The sequence below is a fragment of the Macaca thibetana genome, chromosome 2 (genome assembly GCF_024542745.1).
Source record: "Macaca thibetana thibetana isolate TM-01 chromosome 2, ASM2454274v1, whole genome shotgun sequence".
In the NCBI taxonomy this organism is placed as follows: Eukaryota; Metazoa; Chordata; class Mammalia; order Primates; family Cercopithecidae; genus Macaca; species Macaca thibetana.
The window spans coordinates 138,833,200-138,855,759 of NC_065579.1; the positions used below are offsets into that span (position 1 = coordinate 138,833,200).

General features: G+C 45.4%; 1 protein-coding gene and 1 pseudogene across 1 annotated transcript in view; one reads left to right on the forward strand and one right to left on the reverse strand.

Annotated features, from left to right (window-relative positions):
* Positions 1-22,560, reverse strand: part of SRGAP3 (SLIT-ROBO Rho GTPase activating protein 3) — a 321,293-nt gene that overhangs the window by 277,909 nt on the left and 20,824 nt on the right. The window lies entirely within an intron of this gene.
* Positions 12,408-22,560, forward strand: part of LOC126949001 (phosphoglycerate mutase 1-like) — an 83,060-nt pseudogene continuing 72,907 nt past the window's right edge.

Sequence of the window (22,560 nt, forward strand, 5' to 3'; positions counted from 1 at the left end):
GATCATAACACTTTCCTGTGGGCAGTCCACGATGCCTTCCCTGCACTTAGAGTTGAATGCATGCTTCTCCCCATGAGGCCATGGGATTGTGCATCCGCCTCGCTCCTGAGCCCATCTCATGCTTCTCTCCCTCTTGCTCCCTACTCCAGGCATGCTTCACCTACTTATATTTCTGCAGTGCTCCCAGTACTTTCTATTCATTCAGATCCTCCCCGGGTCTTGGCTCCTGCGTTGCCTTCTCAGACAGGCCCACCCAGACCACCCTATCCAAAAAACAACTCCAGCACATTTCACTGTTTCATTTTTTTCATAGGGCTACCACATTTGAAGTTATCTTATATACTTACTTTTGGTGGGGGGAGTGGGTAATTTTTTTTTTTTTTTTTTTTTTTTTTTTTTTTTTTTTTGAGACGGAGTCTCGCTCTGTAGCCCGGGCTGGAGTGCAGTGGCCGGATCTCAGCTCACTGCAAGCTCCGCCTCCCAGGTTTACGCCATTCTCCTGCCTCAGCCTCCGGAGTAGCTGGGACTACAGGCGCCCGCCACCTCGCCCGGCTAGTTTTTTGTATTTTTAGTAGAGACGGGGTTTCACGGTGTTAGCCAGGATGGTCTCGATCTCCTGACCTCGTGATCCGCCCGTCTCGGCCTCCCAAAGTGCTGGGATTACAGGCTTGAGCCACCGCGCCCGGCCAATTTTTTCTTTTTTTTTAGAGAGAAGGTCATGTCCTGTCACCCAGGCTGGAGTGAAGTGACACGATCACGGCCTTCTGCAGCCTGGACCTCCTGGGCTCAAGCAATCCTCCCACTTCAGCCTCCCAAGTAGCTGGGACTACAGATCGTACTGAAACACCAGGTGTGACCTGAAACACCAGGTGCCCAGCTAATTTTTTTATTTTTTTGTAGAGATGGCGGTGGTCTCACTGTATTGCTCAGGCTGGCCTCAAATGCCTGGGCTCACGTGATCTTCCTGCCTCGGCCTCCAAAATGCTGGGATTACGGGCATGAGCCACCATGCCCAGCTACATATTTGTTTGTTCACTTAATGACTATTTCCAGACTCTCCACACCCCACCTCCACTAGACCAATGTGTCTAAGAGAATATTCTGTATTGGTGAAAATTTTCTGTACCTGCACTGTCCAATACGATTGTCACTAGCCCCAGGTGGCCATTGAGCACTTAAAATGTGGCAAGTGTGACTGCAGAAGTGAATTTTTAGGTTGGTTTCATTTAATGAGTTTAAATCTAAATAGCTGGAGGTCAGAGGTAGGGCTGGCAAGATGGCCAAACAGGAACAGCTCTGATCTGCAGCTCCCAGCAAGACTGAGAAGGTGGGTGACTTCTGCATTTCCAACTGAGGTACCCAGTTCGTCTCACTGGGACTGGTTAGACAGTGGGTGCAGCCCATAAAGGGCAAGCAGAGGCAGAGTAGGGCGTTGCCTTATCTGGGAAGCACAAGGGGTCAGGGAACCCCCTCCCCTAGCCAAGGGAAGTCATGAGGAACTGTGCCATGAGGGACAGTGCTATCCAGCTCAGATACTATGCTTTTCCCATGGTCTTCGCAACCCACAGTCCAGGAGATTCTCTTGGATGCCTACACCAGGGCCCTGGGATTCAAGCGTAAAACGGGGTGGCCATTTGGGCAGACACTGAGCTAGCAGCAGCAGATTTTTTTCATGCCCCAGTGGTGCCTGGAATGCCAGAGAGACAGAATCATTCACTCCGATGGAAAGGGGGCTGAAGACAGGGAGCCAAGTGGTCATGCTAAGTGGACTTCACCCCCATGGAGTCCAGAAAATAAGATTCACTGTCTTGAAATTCTCACTGCCAGCACAGCAGTCTAAAGTCAACCTGTCATGCGATTGTCATTAGCCCCAGGTGGCCATTGAGCACTTAAAATGTGGCAAGTGTGACTGCAAAACTGAATTTTTAGGTTGGCTTGGTGTGGGGAGTGGCGTCCACCACTACAGAGGCTTGAGTAGGTGGTTTTCCCCTCATAGTGTAAACAAAGCCACTGGGAAGTTCAAACTAGGTGCAGAACCCACTGCAGCATGGCAACACCGCTGTAGCCAGACTGCCTCTCTAGATTCCTCCTCTCTGGGCAAGGCATCTCTGAAAGAAAGGCAGCAGCCCCAGTCAGGGGCATATAGATACAATTCCCATCTCCCTGGGACACAGCACCTGGGGGAAGGGGCAACTGTGGGCGCAGCTTCAACAGACTTAAACGTTCTTGCCTGCCAGCTCTGAAGTGAAGATTCACAGCTCTGAAGTGAAGAAATCACAGAGAAATCTCTCTGAAGAGAGCAGAGGTTCTCCCAGCATAGTGCTTGAGCTCTGCTAAGGGACAGACTGCCTCTTCAAGTGGATCCCTGACCCCTGTGCCTCCTGATGGGGAGACACCTCCCCGCAGGGGTTAACAGACACCTTATATAGGAGAGCTCCAGCTGGCATCTGGCAGGTGCCCCTCTGGGACAAATCTTCCAGAGGAAGGAGCAGGCAGCAATCTTTGCTGTTCTGCACCTCCACTGGTGATACCCAGGCAAACAGGGTCTGGAATGGACCTCCAGCAGACCTGCAGAAAAGGGGCCTGTTAGAAGGAAAACTAACAAACAGAAAGCAATAGCATCATCAACAAAAAGGACACCCATGCAAAAACTCCACCCAAAGGTCACCAACATCAAAGACCAAAGGTAGATAAAGCCTTGAAGATGAGGAAAAACCAGAGCAAAAAGGTTGAAAATTCCAAAACCCAGAATGTCTCTTCTCCTCCAAAGGATTAAAACTCCTCACAAGCAAGGGAACAAAGCTGGATGGGAAATGAGTTTGACAAGTTGACAGAAGTAGACTTCAGAAGGTGGGTAATAACAAACTCCTCTGAGCTAAAGGCGCATGTTCTAACTAAATGCAAGGAAACTACGAACCTTGATAAAAGGTTACAGGAACTGCTAACTAGAATAACCAGTTTAGAAAAGAACATAAATAACCTGATGGAGCTGAAAAACACAGCACAAGAACTTCGTGAAGCATACACAAATATTAATAGCCAAATCAATCAAGTGGAAGAAAGGATATCAGACATTGAAGAAGAACTTAATGAAATAAGCATGAAGATAAGATTAGAGAAAAAAGAATGAAAAGGAATGAATAAAGCCCCCAAGAAATATGAGACTATGTGAAAAGACCAAACCTACATTTGATTGGTGTACCTGAAAGTGACAGGGAGAATGGAACCAAGCTGGAAAACACACTTCAGGATATTATCCAGGAGAACTTCTCCAACCTAGCAAGACAGGCCAACATTCAAATTCAGGAAATACAGAGACCACCACAAAGATACTCCTCAAGAAGAGCAACCCCAAGTCACATAATCGTCAGATTCACCAAGGTTGAAATGAAGGAAAAAATGTTAAGGGCAGCCAGAGAGAAAGGTCGGGTTACCCACAAAGGGAAGCCCATCAGACTAACAGTGGATCTCTCTGCAGAAATCCTACAAGCCAGAAGAGAGTGGGGGCGCATATTCAACATTTTTAAAGAAAAAAATTTTCAACCCAGAATTTCACATCCAGCCAAACTTCATAAGCGAAGGAGAAATAAAATCCTTTACAGACAAGCAAATGCTGAGAGATTTTGTCACCACCAGTCCTGCCTTACAAGAGTTCCTGAAGAAAACACTAAATATGGAAAGGAAAAACTGGTACCAGCCACTGCAAAAACATACCAAAACGTAAAGACCATCAACACTACGAAGAAACTGCATCAACCAATATGCAAAATAACCAGCTAGCATCATAATGACAGGATCAAATTAACACATAGCAATATTAACTTTAAATGTAAATGGACTAAATGCCTCAATTAAAAGACACAGACTGGCAAATTGGATAAAGAGTCAAAACTCATCGGTGTGCTGTATTCAGGAGACCCATCTCACGTGCAAAGACACACATAGGCTCAAAATAAAGGGATGGAGGAAGATTTACCAAGCAAATGGAAAGCAAAAAACAAACAAACAAAAAAAAACAGTGGTTGCAATCCTAGTCTCTGATAAAATAGACTTTAAACCAACAGAGATCAAAAAAGAAAAAGAAGGGCATTACATAATGGTAAAGGGATCAATGCAACAAGAAGAGCTAACTATCCTAAATATATATGCACCCAATACAGGAGAATCCAGATTCATAAAGCAAGTTCTTAGAGACCTACAAAGAGACTTAGACTCCCACACAATAATAGTGGGAGACTTTAACTCCCCACTGTCAATATTAGACAGATCAATGAGACAGAAAATTAACAAGGATATTCAGGACTTGAACTCACCTCTGGACCAAGCAGACCTAATAGACATCTACAGAACTCTCCACCCCAAATCAACAGAATATACATTCTTCTCTGTACCACATAGCACTTATTCTAAAATTGACCACATAATTGGAAGTAGAACATTCCTCAGCAAACGCCAAAGACGGAAATCATAACAATCTCTCAGACCACAGTGCAATCAAATTAGAACTCAGGATTAAGAAGTTCACTCAAAACCATACAACTACATGGAAACTGAACAACCTGCTCCTGAATGACTATTGGGTAAATAATGAAATTAAGGCAAAAATAAATAAGTTCTTTGAAACCAATGAGAACAAAGATACAACATACCAGATCTCTGGGACACAGCTAAAGCAGTGCTTAGAGGGAAATTTATAGCACTAAATGCCCACAGAAGAAAGCAGGAAAGATCTAAAATTGATACCCTAATATCACAATTAAAAGAACTAGAGAAGCAAGAACAAATAAATTCAAAAGCTAACAGAAGACAAGAAATAAATAAGATCAGAGCAGAACTGAAGGAGATAGAGACACAAAAAAACCTTCAAAAAAATCAATGAATCCAGGAGCTGGGTTTTTTTTGAAAAAATTAACAAAATAGATAGACTGCTCGCCTGGCTAATAAAGAAGAAAAGAGAGAAAAATCAAACAGACACAAGAAAAAAAATGATAAAGAGGATGTCACCACAGATCCCAGAGAAATATGAACTACCATCAGAGAATACTATAAACACCTCTATGCAAATAAACTAGAAAATCTAGAAGTAATGAATACATTCCTAAACACACACAACCTCCCAAGACTCAACCAGGAAAAAGTCGAATTTCTGAATAGGCCAATAACAAGTTCTGAAATTGAGGTGTAATTAATAGCCTACCAACCAAAAAAAGCCCAGGACTAGACAGATTCACAGCTGAATTCTACCAGAGGTACAAAGAGGAGCAGGTACCATTTCTTCTGAAACTATTCCAAACAATAGAAAAAGAGGGACTCCTCCCTAACTCATTTTATGAAGCCAGCATCATCCTGATACCAAAACCTGACAGAGACACAGCAAAAAAAGAAAATTTCAGGCCAATATCCCTGATGAGCATAGATGCAAAAATCCTCAATAAAATACTGGCAAACCGAATCCAACAGCACATTCAAAAGCTTATCCACCACAATCAAGACGGCTTCATCCCTGGGATGCAAGAGTGGTTCAACATATGCAAATCAATCAATGTAATCCATCACATAAACAGAACCAATGACAAAAACCACATGATTATCTCAATAGATGCAGAAAAGGCCTTCGATAAAATTCAACATCCCTTCATGCTAAAAACACTCAATAAACTACATATTAATGGACTGTATTTCAAAATAATAAGAGCTATTTATGACAAACCCACAGCCAATATCATACTGAATGGGCAAAAGTCGGAAGCATTCCCTTTGAAAACCTGCACAAGACAAGGATGCCCTCTCTCACCACTCCTATTCAACATAGTATTGGAAATTCTGGCCAGGGTGATCAGGCAGAAGAAAGAAATAAAAGGTATTCAAATAGGAAGAGAGGAAGTCAGATTGTCTCTGTTTGCAGATTACATGATTGTATATTTAGAAAATCCCATCATCTCAATCCCAAAAACTCCTTAAACTGATAAGCAACTTCAGCAAAGTCTCAGGATACAAAATCCATGTGAAAAAAATCGCAAGCATTCCTATACACCAATAAAAGACAAACAGAAAACCAAATCATGAGTGAACACCCATTCACAATTGCTACAAAGGGAATAAAATACCTAGAAATACAACTTACAAGGGATGTGAAGGACCTCTTCAAGGAAAACTACAAACCACTGCTCAAGGAAATAAGGGAGGACACAAACAAATGGGAAAACATTCCATGCTCATGGATAGGAAGAACCAATATAATGAAAATGGCCATACTCCCCAAAGTAATTTATAGATTCAGTGCTATTCCCATCAAGCTACCATTGACTTTCTTCACAGAATTAGAAAAAAAAAATACTTTAAATTTCATATGAAACCAAAAAAGAGCTAGTATAGCCAAGACAATCCTAAGTAAAAAGAACAAAGCTGGAGGCATCACGTTACCTGACTTCAAACTATACTACAAAGCTACAGTAACCAAAACAGTATGGTAATGGTATCAAAACAGATATATAGACCAATGAAACAGAACAGAGGCCTCAGAAATAACACCACACATCTACAACCATCTGATCTTTGACAAACCTGACAAAAACAAGCAATGGGGAAAGGATTCCCTATGTAATAAATGGTGTTGGGAAAACTGGCTAGCCATATGCAGAAAACTGAAACTGGACCCCTTCCTTACACCTTATACAAAAATTAACTCAAGATGGATCACAGACTTAAATGTAAGACATAAAACCATTAAAACCCTACAAGAAAACCTAAGCAATACCATTCAGGACATAGGCATAAGCAAAGACTTCATGACTAAAACACCAAAAGTATTTGCAACAAAAGCCAAAATTGATGAATGGAATCTAATTAAACTAAAGAGCTTCTGCACAGCAAAAGAAACTACCATCAGCGTGAACAGGCAACCTACAGAATGGGAGAAAATTTTTGCAATCTACCCATCTGACAAAGGGCTAATATCCAGAATCTACAAGGAACTTAAGCAAATTTACAAGAAAAAAATGAACAACCCCATCAAAAAGTGGGCAAAGGATATGAACAGACACTTCTCAAAAGAGGACATGTATGCAGCCGACAAACATATGAAAAAAAACTCATCATCACTGGTCATTAGAGAAATGCAAATCAAAACCACAATGAGATACCATTTCACACCAGTTAGAATGGTGATCATTAAAAATTCAGGAAACAACAGATGCTGGAGAGGATGTGGAGAAATAGAACACGTTTACACTGTTGGTGGGAATCCAAATTAGTTCAACCATTGTGGAAGACAGTGTGGTGATTCCTCAAGGATCTAGATCCAGAAATACCATTTAACCCAGCAATTCCATTACTGGGTATATACCTAAAGGATTATAAATCATTCTACAATAAAGACACATACATACGTATGTTTATTGCAGCACTATTCACAGTAGCAAAGACTTGGAACCAACCCAAATGCCCATCAATGATAGACTGGATAAAGAAAATGTAGCACATATACACCATAGAATGCTATGCAGCCATAAAAAAGAATGAGTTCATGTCCTTTGCAGGGACATGGATGAAGCTGGAAACCATCGTTCTGAGCAAACTAACACAGGAACAGAAAAACAAACACCACGTGTTCTCACTCATAAGTGGGAGTTGAACAAAGAGAACACATGGTGTTCACAGGGAGGGGAGCATCACATACCAGGGCCTGTCAGGGGGTGGGGGGCAAGGAGAGGGATAGCATTAGGAGAAATACCTAATGTAGATGACAGGTTGATGGGTGCAGCAAACCACCATGGCACATGTATACCTACATAACAAACTTGCACGTTCTGCACATGTATCCCAGAACTTAAAGTATAATAATAATTTTAAAAATCTAAATAGTCATATGTGGCAAGGGGTCATTGTTTAGGCAGAGCCACCTAGAGTACCTGCTCTAAGCAGGACCTGTGTCTGTTCTTGTATCCCCAGTGCATACAACTATGCCTGACATATAGTAGGTGATCAATAAACATTCCTTATGTGAGAGAAGAAAAATACAAACAAATGAAATCCCTTCTGACCATCTCTCAGCTCTGCTCCCCACTCTCACTGGAGGCCCTGAGGCCTCCTTCCATCCGGTTTTTGTTTTTGTTTTCAGCACTGACCTTAGGCATTTGGCAGAAACACCAGGTGCCAGGGCAGCAGAGTCAATTACTCCCTCCACTGCACTCCATTTGGAGGCAATACCCCCTGTGAGGAGGTGGGATGGTAATGAGGCCTTACCAGGCCCCAGTAAATGCTGCAGCTGTTTCCTATGCAGTCATTTGGGCTTTATGGAATGTGGAAGTGAGTGGCTTGGCCTATAAATCCATGTGAATCGCTTTGTCTATTCCTCCTCCTCCTCTCCTCCTCCTTTGTGTAATGTTGGAAGGCACAGAAGGGAGAACCAAGTCAGTGTTAGGTCAAGAAACTGAATTCAATTAAAGTGTTATTTGGACCCAATCTCTTTTAGGAAATGAACTCAGCATCGGGCTGAATAATGCACATTTTGCAAGTAAGGGTTCCTCCTGGACTCCATTTAAGTAGAGAAAGATAATTCAGAACAGACATTCAGTCTGGTCTTGTTTCTACCTAGCAGGGATTTAGGATATCTACATTATCCCACAGCAATAAGACTTCTACTTCTCCCTGTAATGGCCCCAAATGATGATTGAGAAAGATATAGCTCCCAAGGCCTCTGGAAAATACCTTGTTAATTGTGCCCAGGATTGGTTGGGAAAACAGCAGGCAGAGATGCTTTCAGATATTAACAAACATGGGACAAAAACCAGAAATGATGGTTGAAAGATGAGGTCAACTACAAAAGTGGCTCAAGTCGAACTTCCCAGAGAGTTCATGCTGTGCCATATGCAGTGGTTTCAGTTGGGGTCTGTTCTGGATGCAGTGGGTTCATTTGGGGGCTGTTCCGGATGCCGTGGGTGTAGTTGGGGTCTGTTCTGGATGCAGTGGGTGCAGTTGGGGTCTGTTCTGGATGCAGTGGGTGCAGTTGGGGGCTGTTCCGGATGCAGTGGGTGCCGTTGGGGGCTGTTCCGGATGCAGTGGGTGCCGTTGGGGGCTGTTCCGCATGCAGTGGGTGCCGTTGGGGGCTGTTCCACATGCAGTGGGTGTAGTTGGGGGCTGTTCCGGATGCTGTGGGTGTAGTTGGGGGCTGTTCCGGATGCTGTGGGTGTAGTTGGGGGCTGTTCTGGATGCTGTGGGTGTAGTTGGGGGCTGTTCTGGATGCTGTGGGTGCAGTTGGGGGCTGTTCTGGATGCAGTGGGTGCAGTTGGGGGCTGTTCTGCATGCAGTGGGTGCAGTTGGGGGCTGTTCCGCATGCAGTGGGTGCAGTTGGGGGCTGTTCTGGATGCTGTGGGTGTAGTTGGGGGCTGTTCTGGATGCAGTGGGTTCAGTTGGGGGCTGTTCTGGATGCTGTGGGTGTAGTTGGGGGCTGTTCTGGATGCAGTGGGTGTAGTTGGGGGCTGTTCTGGATGCTGTGGGTTCAGTTGGGGGCTGTTCTGGATGCAGTGGGTGCAGTTGGGGGCTGCTCTGGATGCTGTGGGTTCATTTGGGGGCTGTTCCGGATGCCGTGGGTGTAGTTGGGGTCTGTTCTGGACGCAGTGGGTGCAGTTGGGGGCTGTTCTGGATGCTGTGGGTTCAGTTGGGGGCTGTTCTGGGCGCAGTGGGTGCAGTTGGGGGCTGTTCTGGATGCAGTGGGTGTAGTTGGGGGCTGTTCTGGGCGCAGTGGGTGCAGTTGGGGGCTGTTCTGGATGCAGTGGGTGTAGTTGGGGGCTGTTCTGGATGCAGTGGTTTCAGTTGGGGGCTGTTCCGGATGCCGTGGGTGTAGTTGGGGTCTGTTCTGGACGCAGTGGGTGCAGTTGGGGGCTGTTCTGGATGCTGTGGGTTCAGTTGGGGGCTGTTCTGGGCGCAGTGGGTGCAGTTGGGGGCTGTTCTGGATGCAGTGGGTTCAGTTGGGGGCTGTTCTGGATGCAGTGGTTTCAGTTGGGGGCTGTTCTGGATGCTGTGGGTTCAGTTGGGGGCTATTCTGGGCGCAGTGGGTGCAGTTGGGGGCTGTTCTGGATGCAGTGGGTGCAGTTGGGGGCTGTTCTGGATGCAGTGGGTGTAGTTGGGGGCTGTTCTGGATGCAGTGGGTGCAGTTGAGGGCTGTTCTGGATGCAGTGGGTGCAGTTGGGGGCTGTTCTGGATGCAGTGGGTGTAGTTGGGGGCTGTTCTGGATGCAGTGGGTGCAGTTGAGGGCTGTTCTGGATGCAGTGGGTGCAGTTGGGGGCTGTTCTGGATGCAGTGAGTGTAGCTGGGGTCTGTTCTGGATGCTGTGGGTTCAGTTGGGGGCTGTTCTGGGTGCAGTGGGTGCAGTTGGGGGCTGTTCTGGATGCAGTGGGTGTAGTTGGGGGCTGTTCTGGATGCAGTGGGTGCAGTTGAGGGCTGTTCCGCATGCAGTGGGTGCAGTTGGGGGCTGTTCCGGATGCAGTGGGTGTAGTTGGGGGCTGTTCTGGATGCAGTGGGTGCAGTTGAGGGCTGTTCTGGATGCAGTGGGTGCAGTTGGGGGCTGTTCTGGATGCAGTGGGTGCAGTTGGGCGCTGTTCTGGATGCTGTGGCTGTAGTTGGGGGCTGTTCTGGATGCAGTGGGTGCAGTTGGGGGCTGTTCTGGATGCAGTGAGTGTAGCTGGGGTCTGTTCTGGATGCTGTGGGTTCCGTTGGGGGCTGTTCTGGATGCAGTGGGTGCAGTTGGGGGCTGTTCTAGACGCAGTGGGTGTAGTTGGGGTCTATTCTGGATGCAGTGGGTGCAGTTGGGGTCTGTTCTGGATGCAGTGGGTTCATTTGGGGGCTGTTCCGGATGCCGTGGGTGCAGTTGGGGTCTGTTCTGGATGCAGTGGGTGCAGTTGGGGGCTGTTCTGCATGCAGTGGGTGCCGTTGGGGGCTGTTCTGCACGCAGTGGGTGCAGTTGGGGGCTGTTCCGCATGCAGTGGGTGCAGTTGGGGGCTGTTCCGGATGCTGTGGGTGTAGTTGGGGGCTGTTCTGGATGCTGTGGGTGTAGTTGGGGGCTGTTCTGGATGCTGTGGGTGTAGTTGGGGGCTGTTCCACATGCAGTGGGTTCAGTTGGGGGCTGTTCTGCATGCAGTGGGTGCAGTTGGGGGCTGTTCCGCATGCAGTGGGTGCAGTTGGGGGCTGTTCTGGATGCAGTGGGTGCAGTTGGGGGCTGTTCTGGATGCTGTGGGTGCAGTTGGGGGCTGTTCTGGATGCAGTGGGTGCAGTTGGGGGCTGTTCTGGATGCAGTGGGTGCAGTTGGGGGCTGTTCTGGATGCAGTGGGTGCAGTTGGGGGCTGTTCTGGATGCTGTGGGTGCAGTTGGGGGCTGTTCTGGATGCAGTGGGTGTAGTTGGGGGCTGTTCTGGACGCAGTGGGTGCAGTTGGGGGCTGTTCTGGATGCTGTGGGTGTAGTTGGGGGCTGTTCCGCATGCAGTGGGTGCAGTTGGGGGCTGTTCCGCATGCAGTGGGTGCAGTTGGGGGCTGTTCTGGATGCTGTGGGTGCAGTTGGGGCTGTTCCGCATGCAGTGGTTGCAGTTGGGTTTGTTCCCAAGGATGTGAAGAACACTTTGGGGTCTACTCTGAGAAGCTAAGTCCTGCTCTTATCATGAAGGGACAATAAATGCAACCATTGTATTTCCCAGGTCACACCTCTGAGAACTGCCAGTCACGTGGTCTCAGATGTATTTTCTCTGGTGCTTAGAAATTGTCCTTCTAGGCCAGGCGCGGTGGCTCAAGCCTGTAATCCCAGCACTTTGGGAGGCCGAGACGGGCGGATCACGAGGTCAGGAGATCGAGACCATCCTGGCTAACACAGTGAAACCCCGTCTCTACTAAAAATACAAAAACTTAGCCGGGCGAGGTGGCAGGCGCCTGTAGTCCCAGCTACTCGGGAGGCTGAGGCAGGAGAATGGCGTGAACCCGGGAGGCGGAGCTTGCAGTGAGCTGAGATCCGGCCACTGCACTCCAGCCTGGGTGACAGAGCGAGACTCCGTCTCAAAAAAAAAAAAAAAAAAGAAATTGTCCTTCTAAGGACAATGTCCTTCTAAGCACAAAGACTGGGGAAGTCTTTGTGTTATAGCAGGGGTCAGGGGTATATCCCCATATGCTGTCTGGACAATAGACAAGCTACTGAATATCAGGTGCCCTAAAAATTATAATTGGAATAATAGTTGCCATTTAGGAAGCCCCAACAAGGTGCTGTTTTCTGTGCAAGGCCATTTTCTACATTACCTCAGGGAATCCCCATGACAACTCTAAGATAGCTACAGCTATTGCCGTTTTACATGTTAAAAAGGGTTGAGGGGATACAGAAGAGTTAAACCATCTGCCATGCTGGGGAGACCCCTGTGGAAGGAAGTAAGGATGGCCTCAGACCAACAGGAAGCAAGGACCCGAGGCCCTTATCCAACAACCCAGGAAAAACTGAATCCTGCCACCAACCATGTGAGTCAGCCTGGAAGCAGATCTGCCATGGACAGAGCTTTATCCTCCCCAGATTCACATGTTGAAGCCGTAACTCCCAATGTAATGGCATTTGGAGACAGGGTCTTCAGGAGATACTCAAGGTTAGATGAGGTCATGAGGTTGGAGCCTGAGGATGGGATTAGTGCCCTTATAAGAAGAGACCAGAGAGGAGAGTCTCTCTCTCTCTCTCTGTCTGTCTCTCTCTCTCTTCCCCCCACCTTCCCCCTCTCTCTCTCTGCCATATGAGGACACAGTAAGGAGGCAATTGTCTATAAACCAGGAAGAGACAGCCTTCACCAGAACCTGGCCATGCTGGCACCCTGACCTCTAAATTCAGACTGAGAAGCTCCAAACTTGTAACAAAAGAAATGTCTGCTTTTTAAGCCACCCAGTCTATGACATCTTGTTTTAGAAGCCTCGGGAGACTAAGACAGGATCATTCTAGTTAAGCCTTTATATGAGACCTCAGCACCAGGCACCAGCCAACACATCAAAGGCAGTCTTGTAAGAAACCCACAAGCAGAGGACCCAGGTAAGGCACACCTGGATTCCTGATCCACAGAAACTCTGAGATAATAAATGTGTGGGTTTTTTCAAGCTGCTGAGTTTAAGGGTAATTTGCTACACAGCAATCAATAACTGATACATCACACAACCCGGAAGAACCTCAGCTCTGATTCTAAATCAAGTCACACTGGCCCCAGAACCCACTCATTTTTGCGCTACATCACACAGAATTTCATGTTCTCTTCCTTCCTTTTCCCCAGAAGTTCTGATATAGGTGCCTCTTGCTCTCTGAGATGTCCAGCACTGTCCCTTTTCCTACTGCCCTGTCCACCATGAAGAAGAACAGAACCATGCCTGCTCCAGGAGGCAGCGCCACAGAGTGGAAAGAGGGCAGAATTTGGAGTTAGGTGATTAGGACTGGAATCTCAGTGTTGACAGAACATGCCCACTGTGTGACCTTGGGCAAGTCACTTCCCCAATCTCTGGATGCTCCCAGGTCACATCTTGAAAGGTCATTTCTTGCAAGATGAATAGAAAGCCTTTGTGTGGAGGGCTATACTCTGGGGAGTATATGCTTGTGGATAAAGTCCCTTCTCCTCTTTCGGCCTAACAAATGTCATGTAAGAGCAAGAAAGAAAAGTCAATGGGCACTTCCCAAGGAGGACCAAAGTCACGCCTGCCAGTCTGGAGTCCACCAGTGGACACAGTGCTCCCCAGAAGTGCTGTATTATGAGGCAAGAGGAGGGTCCTTGTTCAACCAGAACCAGAACCAAGGACCCAGACAATGTCTCCCACAAAGCCACATAGTGATCTTTCCTTCAGGATGTCTCCCCTAACACTGGCACATCCATGTCCGCCCACCTAGACTTCTCGAGACCAACTCTTATTTGGGAACCACAAGCGCCAGCCTTCTGTGTCATTTGCCTGGATAAAGTTCTTATTCACCTGCTATAAATGAGACAAGGTTTATTTGTAAATCTTCCCACATACAATTGAACCTCTCCACCCAAACACATTTCCAGCATCCTCATGCTGTGTGGGGATGAGAGGGAGTAAGGAGGCCTTCCACAAATGTGGCCAGGCTGAGAAACAGTTATCCCAAGAGAGGGCAAAAGCCCAAGGAGGCCACATCTACCCTCATTTCTACACTTGAATACCACACCAGTTTCTCCTACTCTGAATAAATTAACTCATTACCTGTCATGGCATAGTAAGGTTCCTAACAAGCTGTCATGTCATATGAAAAAGTAGAATACAAAAATGTGGGAAGGAAGGAAGGAAGAAAGGAAGGGACAGAGGGAGGAAGGAAAGAAGAAGGAAGGGATGGGGGAGGAAGGAAAGAAGGAAGGAAGGAAGGGACAGAGGGAGGAAGGAAAGAAGAAGGAAGGGATGGGGGAGGAAGGAAGGAAAGAAGGAAGGAAGGAAGGAAGGAAGGAAGGAAGGAAGGAAGGAAGGAAGGAAGGAAGGAAGGAAATCATAAGGAAATGGTTCTCAAATACTGCTGTATCAGGAACATCTGGAGGGCTTCTTAAACCACATGGCTAGTCTACAACCCCAGAGTTTCCGAGTCGGTAGATCTGGAGTGTGGGGCTGAAAATTTGCATTTCTGGGTTCTGCTGAGGTGGCTGGTCTGGAGACTAGACATTGAGAACCACTGTAAGAAAATATACCAAGATTCGGTGGTCACCTATAGGAAATAGGTCGGAGCACAGTTGTTTTGAATGCTGCATAATACTATTCTGCATTGTGTAATATTGATAATAAAAGCATACGTATTTTATAATTAGAAAAATCACATTAGTAGTATTATGGAAACAAAAAAGTCGTTCTTTACATATATGTGTATCAAAAGAGTCAATCCTCTCTGCTTCCTTTAATCTAAAATTCAAAAATAGACAACACTAATCCATGGTGATAGATATCAGAACAGTAGTGGCCTATGGGGGTGAAGATTGACCAGAAAGGGTCACAAGGGAACCATGTGGAGTAATGGAAATGTTTACCTTGACTGGCATGGTAGTTACCCAAGTGCATACACTTATCAAAACTAATCTACTTGTGCATTTAATATCCATGTTTCTCTCTATCAAATTTAACTTGAACAAACTCACTGTGATCAACAAAAAAAGTGCCGTTTTTATATACATACACATAATACAAATATTATATACACAATACCTATAATCATAACTGTGTAAAATTGATATGTACAGATGGATATTGACCAGATAATAACACAGCAAGTGAAAACAAGTAATTCAGAAGGGAGGTTGGAGTTTCATACTTACTTTTTTCATTTTTACTGTTATTATTTAAGCAAGAGATTTTTTTTTTTTTTTTTTTTTTTTTTTGAGACGGAGCCTTACTTTGTCACCCAGGTGCGGTCTCGGCTCACTGCAAGCTCCGCCTCCTGGGAGCTTTCTCCTGCCATTCTCCTGCCTCAGCCTCCCAAGTAATTGGGACTACAGGTGCCTGCCACCACGCCCGGCTAATTTTTTGTATTTTTAGTAGAGACAGGGTTTCACCATGTTAGCCAAGATGGTCTCGATCTCCTGACCTCGTGATCCACCCGCCTCGGCCTCCCAAAGTGCTGGAATTACAGGTGTGAGCCACCGCAGCTGGCTGAGATTTTTTTTTTTTTAAGTCAACTCCTATTCATGCTTCTGGTATTGTTTTGTGCTACCTTTCCAGGAAATGTCTTACTTCTGGTACCAATAACTGCTGAAGACAAAAGCGGAAGACTGGTACAGCATACATGTGTGTGCTGTGCTGCTCAGATCCCCCTGCAGAGGATTTTTGTTTTGTTTTTTTTTTTCATTGCCTGGGCTTTTGGACTAAGGCACACCCTCCCTCAAATGCCTAAAGTGTTGGCTATCAGCCGGGCCCGGTGGCTCACGCCTGTAATCCCAACACTTTGGGAGGCCAAGGCGCACATATCACTTGAGGCCAGGAGTTCAAGACACCCTGGAAAACATGGTGAAATCCTGTTTCTACCTGAAAATACAAAAATTAGCCAGGCATGGTGGCACGTGCCTGTAATCCCAGCTACTTGGGAGGCTGAGGCACAAGAATCACCTGAACCGGGAGGGCAGAGATTACAATGAGCTGAGATTACACCACTGCACTCCAGCCTGGGCAACAGAGCAAGACCCTGTCTCAAAAAAAATAAATAAAGTGTTAGCTATTGAGGACTCGTAGCTAAAACACTCCTCAAGCATTGTCCTGAGCCAAGGAGCGTTATCTCACCCCAGATCATTCTCCCTCCCCAGGACAGCCTGTGTCCGAGGACCGTGAGGCAGAAGATCCCACCCCTTACCTCCCTGTGGATAATTCAGAAGGACGCTTCCAGTTTCAGAACTTCCCATAGGATTGGCTGAGGCCTCTTCCAAGCCTGCCGCCCTCACTCCCTCACAGTTGTTGTTGCTGAGAAGTGTCTCATAAACCTGTGCACAAATCTGCAATCTGAGGTCTGTTCCCCTAGGAAACCCAACTAGGAAAATTAGCTTCCCCATTGAACATAAAGTGCCCCATTAATAAGACAAAAAACCCTACAGCCAAAGCATGATGCACTAAGAAAAAAGCACAGCATGGCAGAGGATGTAGCAAAGAAGCAGTAATTTACACCTCTGTCCTGTCTCAAGAATGAATGAACAAATAGGTATCCTGCACCTGTCTCTATCTCTTATGGCATTTCTCACGTTGTCATCACAACAGAAATAATGTGTATGGAAGATCTGAGAACTGCTCCATTCTGGAATTATAGTCATTCTGGAATATGGCTATCTTAATCACAAAAGACCACAACAATCAAACTAAAGTCATATGACCCGCCAAAACAGTTGAATGTCCAAAACCAGTTACAACTTCAGTTGCCACAAATCTGTTGCAATGTCTGGACATTGTCCACTACAATCTGCCTTTACTGGGCAGCTAGGACCTTACCCACCAGTCATTCATAGCCCCCTGGATCGCACCATCCCTTCATAGTACAAAATGTTGTCAGTCATTACAGTGGTGTGATTTTTAAGTGAGTAATCACTTTTTAAAGTTTTTTAAATTTCTAAAACTTGTGGTAAAATACACATAAGATTTACCATCTTAATTATTTTTTAAGTGTACAGGTCTGTGGCATTAAGCCATTCACATCGTTGTGCAGCCAGCACCACCATCCATCTCAGGAAGTTTTTCATCAAAAAACTGAAACTCTGGATCCCCTAAACTTCCCATCCTTCCTACCCTAGCTCCTGGTAGCCTCCATTCTACTTTCTGTTTCCATGAATTTGACTACTCTAGGTATTTCATATGAGTGTGGAATCTTAACAGTATTCGTCTTTTTGTGACTGGCTTATTTCACTCAGCACAATGTCCATAAGGTTCATCCATGTGGTAGCATGGGTCAGAGTTTCCTTCCTCTTTAAGGATGGATAATATTCTAATGTATAGATGTATCAAATTTTGTTTTTTCCATTCATCCATCAATGGACACTTGAGTTGCTTTTACCTTTTGGCTATTATGAGTAATGCTGCTATGAATATTGGTATATAACCATTTGTTGGAGTCTCTGCTTTAAATTATTTTTTGTATATACCCAGAAGTGAAATTACTGGATCATATAATAATTCTGTGGGTTTTTTTTTTTTTTAGGAACTTGAGTACTTTTTTCCACAGTGGTTGCTCCATTTTATATTCACACTAACAATACATAAGAGTTTCAATTTCTCCACTTCCTCACTAACACTTATTATTTTGGGACAAGGGGGTATCTGTTTGTTTGTTTTGGATAGTACCCATCCTAATGGGTGCAAGGTTGTATCTTATTGCAGTGGTTCCCAACCTTTTTGGCACCAGGGATGGGTTTCATGGAAGACAACTTCTCCAAGGATGAGGTTGCAGGGAGATGGTTTTGGGATTAAACTGTTCCACCTCAGATCATCATGCATTAGTTAGATTCTGATAAGGGGCACGCAACCTAGATCCCTCACATGTGCAGTTCACAGTAGGGTTTGCGCTCCTATAAGAATCTAATGCCATGGCTGATCTGATAGGAGGTGGAGCTTGGGTGGTAATGCTCACCCACCTGCCACTCACTTCCTGCTCTGTGGCCCAGTTCCTAACAGGGATTAGGGAACCCTGTCTTATTGTGGTTTTAATTTTCATTTCCCTATTGATTTGTGATGTTGAGCATCTTTTCACGTGTTTATTGGCCATTTATATATCTTCTTTCGAAAAATGTCTATCCAAGGCCTTTGCCCAATTTTTGATCCAGTTGTTTGTTTTTGTCATTGCTGAGTTTTAGGCGTTCTTTATATATACCAGATATTAACCCCTCTCAGATATATGATTTGCAAATATCTTCCCCAATCCATGATTGCCTTTTCACTCTGATTATGTCCTTTGATGCACAAAAGTTTTAAATTTTGATGTAGTCCAGTTCATTTTTTCTTTTGCTGCCTGTGATTTTGGTGTCACGGCCAAGAAATGACTGCAAAATCCAATGTCATGAAGGTTTCCCCTGATTTTCTCTAAGAGTTTTATAGCTTTAGGTCATACATTGAAGTCTTTCAACTATTTGGAGTTAATTTTTGTATATAGTGTCAGGTAAGGGTTCAACTTCTTTTTTTTTTTTTTTTTTTTTTTTTTTTTTTGCATGTGGATGTCCAGCTTTTCCAAAACCATTTGTTAAAAGATTGTTCTATCTTCACTGAATGTTCTTGGCACCCTGGTTGAAAATCATTAGGCCATATATGTGTGTGTTTATTTCTGGACTCTCAATTGTATTCCAACAGTCTATATGTCTGTCTTTATGCAAGTGATCACTTTTCATATTCTTTTAGAATAACTCTGATGTTCAGTCTTCTAGATTAAAGGTCTTCCACTCTAATCTGTTTCCACACCTGCTCTCCCAAAACACTTTACACTCCTTGAGTGCAGAGACCATGTCCTAGCTATCTTTGTCACCTCAGTACCTGACATCATGCCTGGTACATAGGAAGTGTCCCAAAAATATGTGACCCAAAATGGCAAAATCCTGGTGGGTGACTTTGTGTTCATCCCAGTCCCACTAAGTATTTCAAGGTGTCTTCAAAAGAAATTAAACTCTACAAAACACTGAAGCAGAATATTTCCCTGACCCCTTCACAGGTGGGAACTGGAGTGCAGGGGCACTGGAACTAGCCAGCTGCTTCGGCACTGACAGGAGCGAATTCCACTCACTCAGACCTGCTGGATTTCACCCATCATGGGAGGGGGAGCACGCAGGTGAGTAGGTGCAGGAGCCAGGGCAAGGACTTTTGGGCACCAACAGAAGCAAAACTTCATGTGGCCCCACAGCAGCATCTATGGGGAAGTGCCTGTGACCCCTGAGCCCCAGAAGGAGTGTTACAGTGCCCTTTTAGCTTTGTCGTCTGAGGACAGCTTAAGTGTTAACAGCTCGGTGGAGGGTCAGTGTGACAGCCTTTTACACCCGCACCCAATTTCTTGTCTGGCGTCCAGAAGGAATGAGGTTGCACAAACAAATTGAAGGTAGTAAATGAGGGGGATTTTATTGCTGATGAAAGTGTCTCTAAGTGGGAAGGGGAGCTGAAAAGGTGACAGATTGGGAAGGTAATCTTCCCCTGAAATCTGGCCATCCCCAGCCAAACTCTTCTCCAAAGCTACATCATCAAGCTGTCCCTCTGAATTCAAGCCACTTCTCTCTAATGTCCAGCCATAGTCTCTGATATCCAGCTGCTTCTCTTCTCTCTGCCAACTGAGTCTGGGGATTTTATGGGCACAGGATGGAGGGGTGAGACAGGCCATTGGCAGTTTTGGTAAAGGCAACATTCAAGCAGGAAAACAGGGATGTACGTTCTCACTTTGAGCTGAGGTTCCAGGCTTGAGGGTAGAGCCCTCACCAGGGACCTGCCCTCTTCTGCCCAGAGTTTCCCTGCCTCTTGTCCCTATCAACAATAACAAGAAATGTCTATTTTACTGAAAAATTCTTGGGGAGACAAGAAAGAAAGTTTACATTGTGCATAACATGGGAGAACTTCATAAAAGTTCCTTTAAATATTTTTCTTCTTTTCCCTCAAAGTCCTCTCTCTGCCAGCTACTTTGTTTTTCCTCCTTCTCTTCCTGTCCCTCTATCTCAGCCTCTAAAAAATATGTTCTACTGTCTCAAAACGATTCCATTTTCAGCCTCAGAGTGCCAACCCACTCAGCCAAATAAGAGCTTGGTGTCTGGTTAATGGAGTACAACCATCTATCTGCTCTTCAAACCTAACGCTCAGGAGCTCACACCCATTCTTACCCAAGCAGCAGATTCAAGTTTTCACCCATGATATGGTTTGGCTGTGTCCCCACCCAAATCTCATTTTGAATTGTAGCTCCCATAATTCCCACATGTTGTGGGAGGGATGTGGTGGGAGATAACTGAATCATGGGGGCAGTTTCCCCCCTACTGTTCTCCTGGTAGTAAATAAGTCTCATGAGATCTGATGGTTTTATAAGGGATTTCTTTCCCCTTTCACTTGGCTCTCATTCTCTCTTGCCTGCTGCCATGTAAGATGTGCCTTTTGCCCTCTGTCATGATTGTGAGGCCTCCCCCATCATGTGCAACTATGAGTCCATTAAACCTCTTTTGCATTAAAAATTACCCGGTCTCAGGTATGTCTTTATCAGCAGCATGAAAAACAAACTAATACAGCCCACCTCCACAGGTCTCCTGAAAGGTGAGGCAGACACTAAGGGAGGGTAGAATCTACTGCTAGAAATATTAGTTTCTCAGCCAGTCATGATGCCTCACACGTGTAATCCCAACACTACCAGAGGCTGAGGCAGGGGGATCACCTGGAGCCAGGAGTTTGAGACAAGCCTGGGCAACACAGAGAGACCCTGTCTCTACAAAAAAATAAGAGGAAGGAAAGAAGAAGGAAGGAAGGAAGGAAGGAAGGAAGGAAGGAAGGAAGGAAGGAAGGAAGGAAGGAAGGGTCTCCATTGGTTTATAAACATGTACTGAATGAATGAATCAAGGTTATCACCATCAAGACTTAGTCAATATCAAAACACAGATGCTCTCCCACTGTTGCCCGGGCTAAAGTGCAATGGCGCAATATCGGCTCACTGCAACTTCTGCCTCCGAGGTTCATGCAATTCTCCTGACTTAGGCTCCTGAGTAGTTGGGATTATAGGCTCACACCATCACACCCGGCTCATTTTTTGTATTTTTAGTAGAGACAGGGTTTCACTATGTTGACCAGACCGGTCTTGAACTCCTGACCTCATGATCAGCCCACCTTGGCCTCTCAAAGTGCTAGGATTACAGGCGTGAACCATCGTGCCTGGCCGATTTTTGACCATTATTACCTCCCTGATTGGGCCTTCAGCCCTGCTCTAATCTGTACTATCAAATGTGTCCGTCTTCCACACTAGTTCCACTGCTTCAATTCTGTCCTAAACACTGGAGGTTAAGGTCTCCAAAGAAATGGAATTGGAATGGAAAAAGAGTCTGTCATTATCTGAGCACTTACCAGTGAGCAGCTTAGCAGCACTAAGCTAGGTGCATCACAATGCTGTGTTTCAGAGCTCTTAACCAGCATGTTTGGGTTGAATACTGCTCAGCCATTCACAAGAAATGTGGCCTTGGGCAAGTCACTTAACCTCTGTGTGCCTCATTTTCTCATATAACATATGGAGATAAGAATAATACCTATTATAGAAGATTAGCTTGAGGGTTAAGTGAGTCAATACATGTCATAAATGCTCAACTAGTGTTAATTGTGGATGTTGTTCCAACTCACATGCATTGTCTTCATTTAATCCTCACAAAAACCTTGCAAGACATTATTCTCTCTGACTTGTAGGTTTTACAGAAGAGGAAACAGGAGTTCAGATAAAGTAAGTAATTTGCCCACGGTTACTGCTATGGTCTAAATATCTGTATACCAGGCCGGGGGTGGTGGCTTACGCCTGTAATCCCAGCACTTTGGGAGGCCAAGGCAAACAGATCACTTGAGGTCAGGAGTTGGAGACCAGCTTGGCCAACATGGCAAGTCCCCATCTCTACTAAAAAAAAAAAAAAAATACAAAAATTAGCTGGGCATAGTGGTACGCTACTGTAATCCCAGCTACTTGGGAGGCTGAGGCAGGAGAATTGCTTGAACCCGGGAGGCGGAGGTTGCAGTGAACCGAGATCACACCACTGCACTCCAGCCTGGATGACAGAGTGAGAAGCCATCTCAAAAAGAAAAAAAAATTAGCCAGGTGTGGTGGCACACACCTGTAATCCCAGCTACTTGAGAGGCCAAGGCAGGAGAATCACTTGAGCCCGGGAGGTGAAGGTTGCAGTGAGCTGACATGGCACCACTACACTGCAGCCTGGGTGACAGAGTGAGACTCTGTTTCAAAAATAAAAATAAATAAATATTTGCGTCCCCTCCAAAATGTATATGTTGAAATCCCAACACCCCTAATAAGATGATGGTATTAGGAGATAGGACCTTTGAGGAAAACATTAGCTCAAGGGGGTGAAGCCCTCATGAATGGGATTAGTGCCTTTATAAAAGA